This window comes from Heterodontus francisci, chromosome 22 (assembly GCF_036365525.1).
Source record: "Heterodontus francisci isolate sHetFra1 chromosome 22, sHetFra1.hap1, whole genome shotgun sequence".
NCBI classification, from domain to species: domain Eukaryota; kingdom Metazoa; phylum Chordata; class Chondrichthyes; order Heterodontiformes; family Heterodontidae; genus Heterodontus; species Heterodontus francisci.
The window spans coordinates 37,990,868-38,004,902 of record NC_090392.1 but is presented as its reverse complement, the minus strand read 5'-3'; the positions used below and the strand labels follow the sequence as shown (position 1 = coordinate 38,004,902).

The 14,035-nt window shown below is 44.0% G+C and overlaps 4 non-coding genes across 4 annotated transcripts; all 4 read left to right on the top strand.

Moving 5' to 3' along the window:
- The first annotated feature begins 3,067 nt into the window (after positions 1–3,067).
- Positions 3,068–3,140, top strand: trnav-aac (transfer RNA valine (anticodon AAC)). Its single transcript has one exon. It is a non-coding gene; the product is annotated as a tRNA-Val (tRNA).
- Positions 3,141–6,547: 3,407 nt separating this feature from the next.
- Positions 6,548–6,620, top strand: trnav-uac (transfer RNA valine (anticodon UAC)). The gene has a single exon. It is a non-coding gene; the product is annotated as a tRNA-Val (tRNA).
- Positions 6,621–10,027: 3,407 nt separating this feature from the next.
- trnav-uac (transfer RNA valine (anticodon UAC)) lies at positions 10,028–10,100 on the top strand. The gene has a single exon. It is a non-coding gene; the product is annotated as a tRNA-Val (tRNA).
- A 3,407-nt stretch (positions 10,101–13,507) lies between these two features.
- trnav-aac (transfer RNA valine (anticodon AAC)) lies at positions 13,508–13,580 on the top strand. The gene has a single exon. It is a non-coding gene; the product is annotated as a tRNA-Val (tRNA).
- Positions 13,581–14,035: the final 455 nt, after the last annotated feature.

Sequence of the window (14,035 nt, the reverse complement as noted above, 5' to 3'; positions counted from 1 at the left end):
CTGTCCAATTACTCGCTGCTAGCAGCAAGAGGGGTCTGCTGCCTCAATCAACAGGTTACTGGCCATCTCAGGGAGGTAAAATAGCACAACCCGGGCAAAATCTCCCCAGAAACCAAGCACAGGCTCAGCAAAACGTAGGCACATGATATCCGGGCCACTAAACCTCCGAGCAGCTCGAACAGAACACCCAAGTGACTGAAACTTTCTTTGAGTTGCAATGATGAATCTCCGGTGGAAACAAGTTTGGGGAAAATGCTCCTCCTGAACATTTCTTTTTGGGTAAAAGGAGCAAAAATCCTTTTCAATTTAACCACTGCTGCGGCAGATTCTTGGTGTCTTAAGCACCTTGAAAACGCAGCTCTTAACATGCAGCCGCAATTATGACAAGGGGTAAAGGTTCATGACACGCAGAGGGGAAAAAGTTATTTAAGTTATGACATTCGCTCACAGACCTATTAGCGTTTTGTTCAGTCAGTAACAGAGACATACCTGGGTTTATTGATGCAGATTAACAAAACTATTCAGCGTCACGCAGAGCTCGAAGAGTACTTTGCCTCCCTTAAAGACGGACACAGCTGATTCTGTAACTGAAGCTAAGGAAACAGGCAGACGTGCCAAATTATCACTTTGTATTGTTCTTCATTCGGCGAGTAACAGGAAAACTAACAAGGTGGCGTTGAAAATGAGATGCACTGCGGCTCCGCTCAATATCAACCCGCTCCTTCATATTGAACTGAGGAAGAATATACATGAATAAAAGCAAAATACTGTGGATGCTGGAAATCTGAAATAAAAGCAAGAAATTCTGGAATTACTCAGCAGGTCTGGCAGCATCTGTGGAGAGAGAAGCAGAGTTAACATTTCGGCTCAGTGACCCTTCTTCAGAACTGGCAAATATTAGAAAAGTCAAAGGTTAGAAGCAAGTAAAGCGGGGGTGGAGCAAGAGATAACAAAGGAGAAGGTGCAGATTGGGCAAGGCCACAGAATAGCTGACCAGAAGGTCATGGAGCAAAGGCAAACAATATGTTAATGGTGTGTTGAAAGACAAAGCATTATTACAGATAGGACTGTTAACGGATTGAAAATTGAACAGCAGCAAGTACAAACATGAAAACAAAACAGTGGGTAAGTAAACTGAACAAACTAAGATGAAATAAAATAAACATACAAAAAAATGTAAAAAATGTAAAAAAGAAAAATAACAAAAAGTGAAAGTAAAATGGGGGGCCCGTCATGATCTGAAATTATTGAACTCAATGTTCAGTCCGGCACGCTCTCGTGTGCAATGGTTAGCACCGCAGCCTCACAGCTCCAGCGACCCGGTTTCAATTCTGGGCACTGCCTGTGTGGTGTTTGCAAGTTCTCCCTGTGTCTGCGTGGGATTCCTCCGGGTGCTCCGGTTTCCTCCCACATGCCAAAGACTTGCTGGTTGATAGGTTAATTGGCCATTCCCAATTGCCCCTAGTAAAGGTAGGTGATAGGGAAATATAGGGAAGGTGGGGATGTGGTAGGAATATGGAATTCGTGTAGGATTAGTATAAATGGTGGTCGATGGTCGGCACAGACTCGGTGGGCCGAAGGGCCTGTTTCAGTGCTGCATCACGAAACTAAACTAATCGGTCAACGAGATGCTGTTTTTCGAGCTTGCGTTGTTGTTCACTGGAACACTGCAGCAAGCCCAGGATAGAGATGTAAGCATGAGAGCAGCGGGGAGTCTTGAAATGGCAAGCAACCAGAAGCTCAGGGTCCTGCTTGCGGACTGAGCGGACGTGTTCCGCAAAGCGATCACCCAGTCTGCGTTTGGTCTCCCCAATAAACATGAATATACATTAATTGGATTTAGGCGCCAGTATGTTGCAAAACGAGAAGAAAGAAAGGCACAAATGGCATTAACACTGACTTTACAAATGATTCACTGAAAAATTCTTTCATTTGCTGGAAAAGATGAATATTGTGCATCTGAAAATAGGCACCATGGGATTGTGTTGCATACTGACCTGTTTTCCTGTATTTGCCTGTCATCTATACAATTCAATTTGTGTTGGATATCGCTGAGAATCTCATTTCAAGATGCGGGCACAGATATTAATATAATCCTACTGAAAGTTTAATCCTGGAACAAATCCTGTGTGACGTGGATTGCAACGTTTAGAGGGCTGTGCAGCTACGGTGAGGAAGACGGGAATGATGTGGTTGATGATTGCATGGAATGCATTGCAAACTTGGGTTACGTTGCTTGATTTCATTCTACACCTTGAAATTCAGAAGCAAGTGAGGCACCAGGTGGAAACCAACAGCTGTCTCTGTGGAAGCGGGGACATGGCTTCCTAATCTAACCATTTGAACTCTGAAAACATTCTGCTGGATCTGAACTGCCCTGTATACCAAGGCCAATTTGTATACTTTATAAAGTGGAATGCCCAGAACTATGCAGAGCACTCCAGGTGGGGTCTAACCAGGACATTATATAGCTGTAGCGAAGCTTCGCCCCCATTATTTAACTGCCTCTGTTACGCATTCTACTGCTCGGGTAATCACATTGTATGTTGCAAATCAGCAAAATAAGGACGCATTTGATAAAAATAAAGAGTTTAAAAGCACAAATATGTGTCAGTGCAATCAGTAAATAATGAGAAATGAAATCCAGAACTTGGCAAGAATCCCAAGTGGATGTCTTGGAGTGGTTGGGGAAGGGAATCTTGTCAATGATGGCACACTGTGCATTGACACTGCAGCAGCTGCTGCACCTCTTCCAAACTTAGTTTCTTAAGTGAGAGTTTACAAAAAAGGGAATTGGATAATTGCATGAAAGGAGAGGCAAACAAAAGCAGAGCGAAGGAAGTGGGCCCAACTGGCAAGTCTTTGAAAAAAGTGGCAATGGTACGATGGCCTGAATGGCCTGGCAATGTGTTGTGCACTGCTGAGCGTCCATTGCTGGGTCAATACCTCTGCAGCCTTGCGAAATGTCACAGTGGAATTGCATTTCAATGAAACAAGCACCACAAATAGATCTTGACTGTATAGTTTAACAATACTTGCAGCTTCCTCAGCACTGCAACCGTGTTGAGTTTCTGTAGTGTAGTGGTGATCACGTTTGTCTAACACGCAAAAGGTCCCCAGTTCGAAACTGGGCAGAAACATTTTCGAAACAAACCCAAACTTCTGACCACGATATATGCAATCATTGACATTCCCCATTAACACAACACAATTTCTCAAAGTCCTATTTCTCTTGCACATTGTGTGCACAATGCCTTGCAATCGCTCCTCTTTCTAGTCCTGATGCTGCAGAAAGTTCCTCAAAACCTAGCACTTGCACTTCATTTGGCTCAGATTAGAATAGAAACCTGCAACACTAGCTTGCTAAGTCACAGCTGATCTGAGTCTCATTTCAGACGAGGCAAAAGCACATCAGCAATTCACTTTCACCAGCTCCACATTCGTTGAGACAGGGGCACGCTGCAATATTTTGACCCGCACTGTCCAATTACTCGCTGTCAGCAGCAAGTGGCGTCTGCTGCCTCAATCAACAAGTTACTGGCCATCTCAGGGAGGTAAAATAGCACAACCCGGGCAAAATCTCCCCAGAAACCAAGCACAGGCTCAGCAAAACGTAGGCACATGATATCCGGGCCACTAAACCTCCGAGCAGCTCGAACAGAACACCCAAGTGACTGAAACTTTCTTTGAGTTGCAATGATGAATCTCCGGTGGAAACAAGTTTGGGGAAAATGCTCCTCCTGAACATTTCTTTTTGGGTAAAAGGAGCAAAAATCCTTTTCAATTTAACCACTGCTGCGGCAGATTCTTGGTGTCTTAAGCACCTTGAAAACGCAGCTCTTAACATGCAGCCGCAATTATGACAAGGGGTAAAGGTTCATGACACGCAGAGGGGAAAAAGTTATTTAAGTTATGACATTCGCTCACAGACCTATTAGCGTTTTGTTCAGTCAGTAACAGAGACATACCTGGGTTTATTGATGCAGATTAACATAACTATTCAGCGTCACGCAGAGCTCGAAGAGGACTTTGCCTCCCTTAAAGACGGACACAGCTGATTCTGTAACTGAAGCTAAGGAAACAGGCAGACGTGCCAAATTATCACTTTGTATTGTTCTTCATTCGGCGAGTAACAGGAAAACTAACAAGGTGGCGTTGAAAATGAGATGCACTGCGGCTCCGCTCAATATCAACCCGCTCCTTCATATTGAACTGAGGAAGAATATACATGAATAAAAGCAAAATACTGTGGATGCTGGAAATCTGAAATAAAAGCAAGAAATTCTGGAATTACTCAGCAGGTCTGGCAGCATCTGTGGAGAGAGAAGCAGAGTTAACATTTCGGCTCAGTGACCCTTCTTCAGAACTGGCAAATATTAGAAAAGTCAAAGGTTAGAAGCAAGTAAAGCGGGGGTGGAGCAAGAGATAACAAAGGAGAAGGTGCAGATTGGGCAAGGCCACAGAATAGCTGACCAGAAGGTCATGGAGCAAAGGCAAACAATATGTTAATGGTGTGTTGAAAGACAAAGCATTATTACAGATAGGACTGTTAACGGATTGAAAATTGAACAGCAGCAAGTACAAACATGAAAACAAAACAGTGGGTAAGTAAACTGAACAAACTAAGATGAAATAAAATAAACATACAAAAAAATGTAAAAAATGTAAAAAAGAAAAATAACAAAAAGTGAAAGTAAAATGGGGGGCCCGTCATGATCTGAAATTATTGAACTCAATGTTCAGTCCGGCACGCGCTCGTGTGCAATGGTTAGCACCGCAGCCTCACAGCTCCAGCGACCCGGTTTCAATTCTGGGCACTGCCTGTGTGGTGTTTGCAAGTTCTCCCTGTGTCTGCGTGGGATTCCTCCGGGTGCTCCGGTTTCCTCCCACATGCCAAAGACTTGCTGGTTGATAGGTTAATTGGCCATTCCCAATTGCCCCTAGTAAAGGTAGGTGGTAGGGAAATATAGGGAAGGTGGGGATGTGGTAGGAATATGGAATTCGTGTAGGATTAGTATAAATGGGTGGTCGATGGTCGGCACAGACTCGGTGGGCCGAAGGGCCTGTTTCAGTGCTGCATCACGAAACTAAACTAATCGGTCAACGAGATGCTGTTTTTCGAGCTTGCGTTGTTGTTCACTGGAACACTGCAGCAAGCCCAGGATAGAGATGTAAGCATGAGAGCAGCGGGGAGTCTTGAAATGGCAAGCAACCAGAAGCTCAGGGTCCTGCTTGCGGACTGAGCGGACGTGTTCCGCAAAGCGATCACCCAGTCTGCGTTTGGTCTCCCCAATAAACATGAATATACATTAATTGGATTTAGGCGCCAGTATGTTGCAAAACGAGAAGAAAGAAAGGCACAAATGGCATTAACACTGACTTTACAAATGATTCACTGAAAAATTCTTTCATTTGCTGGAAAAGATGAATATTGTGCATCTGAAAATAGGCACCATGGGATTGTGTTGCATACTGACCTGTTTTCCTGTATTTGCCTGTCATCTATACAATTCAATTTGTGTTGGATATCGCTGAGAATCTCATTTCAAGATGCGGGCACAGATATTAATATAATCCTACTGAAAGTTTAATCCTGGAACAAATCCTGTGTGACGTGGATTGCAACGTTTAGAGGGCTGTGCAGCTAAGGTGAGGAAGACGGGAATGATGTGGTTGATGATTGCATGGAAAGCATTGCAAACTTGGGTTACGTTGCATGATTTCATTCTACACCTTGAAATTCAGAAGCAAGTGAGGCACCAGGTGGAAACCAACAGCTGTCTCTGTGGAAGCGGGGACATGGCTTCCTAATCTAACCATTTGAACTCTGAAAACATTCTGCTGGATCTGAACTGCCCTGTATACCAAGGCCAATTTGTATACTTTATAAAGTGGAATGCCCAGAACTATGCAGAGCACTCCAGGTGGGGTCTAACCAGGACATTATATAGCTGTAGCGAAGCTTCGCCCCCATTATTTAACTGCCTCTGTTACGCATTCTACTGCTCGGGTAATCACATTGTATGTTGCAAATCAGCAAAATAAGGACGCATTTGATAAAAATAAAGAGTTTAAAAGCACAAATATGTGTCAGTGCAATCAGTAAATAATGAGAAATGAAATCCAGAACTTGGCAAGAATCCCAAGTGGATGTCTTGGAGTGGTTGGGGAAGGGAATCTTGTCAATGATGGCACACTGTGCATTGACACTGCAGCAGCTGCTGCACCTCTTCCAAACTTAGTTTCTTAAGTGAGAGTTTACAAAAAAGGGAATTGGATAATTGCATGAAAGGAGAGGCAAACAAAAGCAGAGCGAAGGAAGTGGGCCCAACTGGCAAGTCTTTGAAAAAAGTGGCAATGGTACGATGGCCTGAATGGCCTGGCAATGTGTTGTGCACTGCTGAGCGTCCATTGCTGGGTCAATACCTCTGCAGCCTTGCGAAATGTCACAGTGGAATTGCATTTCAATGAAACAAGCACCACAAATAGATCATGACTGTATAGTTTAACAATACTTGCAGCTTCCTCAGCACTGCAACCGTGTTGAGTTTCTGTAGTGTAGTGGTGATCACGTTTGTTTTACACGCAAAAGGTCCCCAGTTCGAAACTGGGCAGAAAGATTTTCGAAACAAACCCAAACGTCTGACCACGATGGATGCAATCATTGACATTCCCCATGAACACAACACAATTTCTCAAAGTCCTATTTCTCTTGCACATTGTGTGCACAATGCCTTGCAATCGCTCCTCTTTCTTGTCCTGATGCTGCAGAAAGTTCCTCAAAACCTAGCACTTGCACTTCATTTGGCTCAGATTAGATTAGAAACCTGCAACACTAGCTTGCTAAGTCACAGCTGATCTAAGTCTCATTTCAGACGAGGCAAAAGGACATCAGCAATTCACTTTCGCCAGCTCCACATTCGTTGAGACAGGGGCACGCCGCAATATTTTAACCCGCACTGTCCAATTACTCGCTGCTAGCAGCAAGAGGGGTCTGCTGCCTCAATCAACAGGTTACTGGCCATCTCAGGGAGGTAAAATAGCACAACCCGGGCAAAATCTCCCCAGAAACCAAGCACAGGCTCAGCAAAACGTAGGCACATGATATCCGGGCCACTAAACCTCCGAGCAGCTCGAACAGAACACCCAAGTGACTGAAACTTTCTTTGAGTTGCAATGATGAATCTCCGGTGGAAACAAGTTTGGGGAAAATGCTCCTCCTGAACATTTCTTTTTGGGTAAAAGGAGCAAAAATCCTTTTCAATTTAACCACTGCTGCGGCAGATTCTTGGTGTCTTAAGCACCTTGAAAACGCAGCTCTTAACATGCAGCCGCAATTATGACAAGGGGTAAAGGTTCATGACACGCAGAGGGGAAAAAGTTATTTAAGTTATGACATTCGCTCACAGACCTATTAGCGTTTTGTTCAGTCAGTAACAGAGACATACCTGGGTTTATTGATGCAGATTAACATAACTATTCAGCGTCACGCAGAGCTCGAAGAGTACTTTGCCTCCCTTAAAGACGGACACAGCTGATTCTGTAACTGAAGCTAAGGAAACAGGCAGACGTGCCAAATTATCACTTTGTATTGTTCTTCATTCGGCGAGTAACAGGAAAAGTAACAAGGTGGCGTTGAAAATGAGATGCACTGCGGCTCCGCTCAATATCAACCCGCTCCTTCATATTGAACTGAGGAAGAATATACATGAATAAAAGCAAAATACTGTGGATGCTGGAAATCTGAAATAAAAGCAAGAAATTCTGGAATTACTCAGCAGGTCTGGCAGCATCTGTGGAGAGAGAAGCAGAGTTAACATTTCGGCTCAGTGACCCTTCTTCAGAACTGGCAAATATTAGAAAAGTCAAAGGTTAGAAGCAAGTAAAGCGGGGGTGGAGCAAGAGATAATAAAGGAGAAGGTGCAGATTGGGCAAGGCCACAGAATAGCTGACCAGAAGGTCATGGAGCAAAGGCAAACAATATGTTAATGGTGTGTTGAAAGACAAAGCATTATTACAGATAGGACTGTTAACGGATTGAAAATTGAACAGCAGCAAGTACAAACATGAAAACAAAACAGTGGGTAAGTAAACTGAACAAACTAAGATGAAATAAAATAAACATACAAAAAAATGTAAAAAATGTAAAAAAGAAAAATAACAAAAAGTGAAAGTAAAATGGGGGGCCCGTCATGATCTGAAATTATTGAACTCAATGTTCAGTCCGGCACGCTCTCGTGTGCAATGGTTAGCACCGCAGCCTCACAGCTCCAGCGACCCGGTTTCAATTCTGGGCACTGCCTGTGTGGTGTTTGCAAGTTCTCCCTGTGTCTGCGTGGGATTCCTCCGGGTGCTCCGGTTTCCTCCCACATGCCAAAGACTTGCTGGTTGATAGGTTAATTGGCCATTCCCAATTGCCCCTAGTAAAGGTAGGTGATAGGGAAATATAGGGAAGGTGGGGATGTGGTAGGAATATGGAATTCGTGTAGGATTAGTATAAATGGGTGGTCGATGGTCGGCACAGACTCGGTGGGCCGAAGGGCCTCTTTCAGTGCTGCATCACGAAACTAAACTAATCGGTCAACGAGATGCTGTTTTTCGAGCTTGCGTTGTTGTTCACTGGAACACTGCAGCAAGCCCAGGATAGAGATGTAAGCATGAGAGCAGCGGGGAGTCTTGAAATGGCAAGCAACCAGAAGCTCAGGGTCCTGCTTGCGGACTGAGCGGACGTGTTCCGCAAAGCGATCACCCAGTCTGCGTTTGGTCTCCCCAATAAACATGAATATACATTAATTGGATTTAGGCGCCAGTATGTTGCAAAACGAGAAGAAAGAAAGGCACAAATGGCATTAACACTGACTTTACAAATGATTCACTGAAAAATTCTTTCATTTGCTGGAAAAGATGAATATTGTGCATCTGAAAATAGGCACCATGGGATTGTGTTGCATACTGACCTGTTTTCCTGTATTTGCCTGTCATCTATACAATTCAATTTGTGTTGGATATCGCTGAGAATCTCATTTCAAGATGCGGGCACAGATATTAATATAATCCTACTGAAAGTTTAATCCTGGAACAAATCCTGTGTGACGTGGATTGCAACGTTTAGAGGGCTGTGCAGCTAAGGTGAGGAAGACGGGAATGATGTGGTTGATGATTGCATGGAATGCATTGCAAACTTGGGTTACGTTGCTTGATTTCATTCTACACCTTGAAATTCAGAAGCAAGTGAGGCACCAGGTGGAAACCAACAGCTGTCTCTGTGGAAGCGGGGACATGGCTTCCTAATCTAACCATTTGAACTCTGAAAACATTCTGCTGGATCTGAACTGCCCTGTATACCAAGGCCAATTTGTATACTTTATAAAGTGGAATGCCCAGAACTATGCAGAGCACTCCAGGTGGGGTCTAACCAGGACATTATATAGCTGTAGCGAAGCTTCGCCCCCATTAATTAACTGCCTCTGTTACGCATTCTACTGCTCGGGTAATCACATTGTATGTTGCAAATCAGCAAAATAAGGACGCATTTGATAAAAATAAAGAGTTTAAAAGCACAAATATGTGTCAGTGCAATCAGTAAATAATGAGAAATGAAATCCAGAACTTGGCAAGAATCCCAAGTGGATGTCTTGGAGTGGTTGGGGAAGGGAATCTTGTCAATGATGGCACACTGTGCATTGACACTGCAGCAGCTGCTGCACCTCTTCCAAACTTAGTTTCTTAAGTGAGAGTTTACAAAAAAGGGAATTGGATAATTGCATGAAAGGAGAGGCAAACAAAAGCAGAGCGAAGGAAGTGGGCCCAACTGGCAAGTCTTTGAAAAAAGTGGCAATGGTACGATGGCCTGAATGGCCTGGCAATGTGTTGTGCACTGCTGAGCGTCCATTGCTGGGTCAATACCTCTGCAGCCTTGCGAAATGTCACAGTGGAATTGCATTTCAATGAAACAAGCACCACAAATAGATCATGACTGTATAGTTTAACAATACTCGCAGCTTCCTCAGCACTGCAATCGTGCTGAGTTTCTGTAGTGTAGTGGTGATCACGTTTGTCTTACACGCAAAAGGTCCCCAGTTCGAAACTGGGCAGAAACATTTTCGAAACAAACCCAAACCTCTGACCACGATGGATGCAATCATTGACATTCCCCATTAACACAACACAATTTCTCAAAGTCCTATTTCTCTTGCACATTGTGTGCACAATGCCTTGCAATCGCTTCTCTTTCTTGTCCTGATGCTGCAGAAAGTTCCTCAAAACCTAGCACTTGCACTTCATTTGGCTCAGATTAGATTAGAAACCTGCAACACTAGCTTGCTAAGTCACAGCTGATCTAAGTCTCATTTCAGACGAGGCAAAAGCACATCAGCAATTCACTTTCGCCAGCTCCACATTCGTTGAGACAGGGGCACGCCGCAATATTTTAACCCGCACTGTCCAATTACTCGCTGCTAGCAGCAAGAGGGGTCTGCTGCCTCAATCAACAGGTTACTGGCCATCTCAGGGAGGTAAAATAGCACAACCCGGGCAAAATCTCCCCAGAAACCAAGCACAGGCTCAGCAAAACGTAGGCACATGATATCCGGGCCACTAAACCTCCGAGCAGCTCGAACAGAACACCCAAGTGACTGAAACTTTCTTTGAGTTGCAATGATGAATCTCCGGTGGAAACAAGTTTGGGGAAAATGCTCCTCCTGAACATTTCTTTTTGGGTAAAAGGAGCAAAAATCCTTTTCAATTTAACCACTGCTGCGGCAGATTCTTGGTGTCTTAAGCACCTTGAAAACGCAGCTCTTAACATGCAGCCGCAATTATGACAAGGGGTAAAGGTTCATGACACGCAGAGGGGAAAAAGTTATTTAAGTTATGACATTCGCTCACAGACCTATTAGCGTTTTGTTCAGTCAGTAACAGAGACATACCTGGGTTTATTGAAGCAGATTAACATAACTATTCAGCGTCACGCAGAGCTCGAAGAGTACTTTGCCTCCCTTAAAGACGGACACAGCTGATTCTGTAACTGAAGCTAAGGAAACAGGCAGACGTGCCAAATTATCACTTTGTATTGTTCTTCATTCGGCGAGTAACAGGAAAACTAACAAGGTGGCGTTGAAAATGAGATGCACTGCGGCTCCGCTCAATATCAACCCGCTCCTTCATATTGAACTGAGGAAGAATATACATGAATAAAAGCAAAATACTGTGGATGCTGGAAATCTGAAATAAAAGCAAGAAATTCTGGAATTACTCAGCAGGTCTGGCAGCATCTGTGGAGAGAGAAGCAGAGTTAACATTTCGGCTCAGTGACCCTTCTTCAGAACTGGCAAATATTAGAAAAGTCAAAGGTTAGAAGCAAGTAAAGCGGGGGTGGAGCAAGAGATAACAAAGGAGAAGGTGCAGATTGGGCAAGGCCACAGAATAGCTGACCAGAAGGTCATGGAGCAAAGGCAAACAATATGTTAATGGTGTGTTGAAAGACAAAGCATTATTACAGATAGGACTGTTAACGGATTGAAAATTGAACAGCAGCAAGTACAAACATGAAAACAAAACAGTGGGTAAGTAAACTGAACAAACTAAGATGAAATAAAATAAACATACAAAAAAATGTAAAAAATGTAAAAAAGAAAAATAACAAAAAGTGAAAGTAAAATGGGGGGCCCGTCATGATCTGAAATTATTGAACTCAATGTTCAGTCCGGCACGCTCTCGTGTGCAATGGTTAGCACCGCAGCCTCACAGCTCCAGCGACCCGGTTTCAATTCTGGGCACTGCCTGTGTGGTGTTTGCAAGTTCTCCCTGTGTCTGCGTGGGATTCCTCCGGGTGCTCCGGTTTCCTCCCACATGCCAAAGACTTGCTGGTTGATAGGTTAATTGGCCATTCCCAATTGCCCCTAGTAAAGGTAGGTTATAGGGAAATATAGGGAAGGTGGGGATGTGGTAGGAATATGGAATTCGTGTAGGATTAGTATAAATGGGTGGTCGATGGTCGGCACAGACTCGGTGGGCCGAAGGGCCTGTTTCAGTGCTGCATCACGAAACTAAACTAATCGGTCAACGAGATGCTGTTTTTCGAGCTTGCGTTGTTGTTCACTGGAACACTGCAGCAAGCCCAGGATAGAGATGTAAGCATGAGAGCAGCGGGGAGTCTTGAAATGGCAAGCAACCAGAAGCTCAGGGTCCTGCTTGCGGACTGAGCGGACGTGTTCCGCAAAGCGATCACCCAGTCTGCGTTTGGTCTCCCCAATAAACATGAATATACATTAATTGGATTTAGGCGCCAGTATGTTGCAAAACGAGAAGAAAGAAAGGCACAAATGGCATTAACACTGACTTTACAAATGATTCACTGAAAAATTCTTTCATTTGCTGGAAAAGATGAATATTGTGCATCTGAAAATAGGCACCATGGGATTGTGTTGCATACTGACCTGTTTTCCTGTATTTGCCTGTCATCTATACAATTCAATTTGTGTTGGATATCGCTGAGAATCTCATTTCAAGATGCGGGCACAGATATTAATATAATCCTACTGAAAGTTTAATCCTGGAACAAATCCTGTGTGACGTGGATTGCAACGTTTAGAGGGCTGTGCAGCTAAGGTGAGGAAGACGGGAATGATGTGGTTGATGATTGCATGGAAAGCATTGCAAACTTGGGTTACGTTGCTTGATTTCATTCTACACCTTGAAATTCAGAAGCAAGTGAGGCACCAGGTGGAAACCAACAGCTGTCTCTGTGGAAGCGGGGACATGGCTTCCTAATCTAACCATTTGAACTCTGAAAACATTCTGCTGGATCTGAACTGCCCTGTATACCAAGGCCAATTTGTATACTTTATAAAGTGGAATGCCCAGAACTATGCAGAGCACTCCAGGTGGGGTCTAACCAGGACATTATATAGCTGTAGCGAAGCTTCGCCCCCATTATTTAACTGCCTCTGTTACGCATTCTACTGCTCGGGTAATCACATTGTATGTTGCAAATCTGCAAAATAAGGACGCATTTGATAAAAATAAAGAGTTTAAAAGCACAAATATGTGTCAGTGCAATCAGTAAATAATGAGAAATGAAATCCAGAACTTGGCAAGAATCCCAAGTGGATGTCTTGGAGTGGTTGGGGAAGGGAATCTTGTCAATGATGGCACACTGTGCATTGACACTGCAGCAGCTGCTGCACCTCTTCCAAACTTAGTTTCTTAAGTGAGAGTTTACAAAAAAGGGAATTGGATAATTGCATGAAAGGAGAGGCAAACAAAAGCAGAGCGAAGGAAGTGGGCCCAACTGGCAAGTCTTTGAAAAAAGTGGCAATGGTACGATGGCCTCAATGGCCTGGCAATGTGTTGTGCACTGCTGAGCGTCCATTGCTGGGTCAATACCTCTGCAGCCTTGCGAAATGTCACAGTGGAATTGCATTTCAATGAAACAAGCACCACAAATAGATCTTGACTGTATAGTTTAACAATACTTGCAGCTTCCTCAGCACTGCAACCGTGTTGAGTTTCTGTAGTGTAGTGGTGATCACGTTTGTCTAACACGCAAAAGGTCCCCAGTTCGAAACTGGGCAGAAACATTTTCGAAACAAACCCAAACTTCTGACCACGATGGAGGCAATCATTGACATTCCCCATTAACACAACACAATTTCTCAAAGTCCTATTTCTCTTGCACATTGTGTGCACAATGCCTTGCAATCGCTCCTCTTTCTAGTCCTGATGCTGCAGAAAGTTCCTCAAAACCTAGCACTTGCACTTCATTTGGCTCAGATTAGAATAGAAACCTGCAACACTAGCTTGCTAAGTCACAGCTGATCTGAGTCTCATTTCAGACGAGGCAAAAGCACATCAGCAATTCACTTTCGCCAGCTCCACATTCGTTGAGACAGGGGCACGCCGCAATATTTTAACCCGCACTGTCCAATTACTCGCTGCTAGCAGCAAGAGGGGTCTGCTGCCTCAATCAACAGGTTACTGGCCATCTCAGGGAGGTAAAATAGCACAACCCGGGCAAAATCTCCCCAGAAACCAA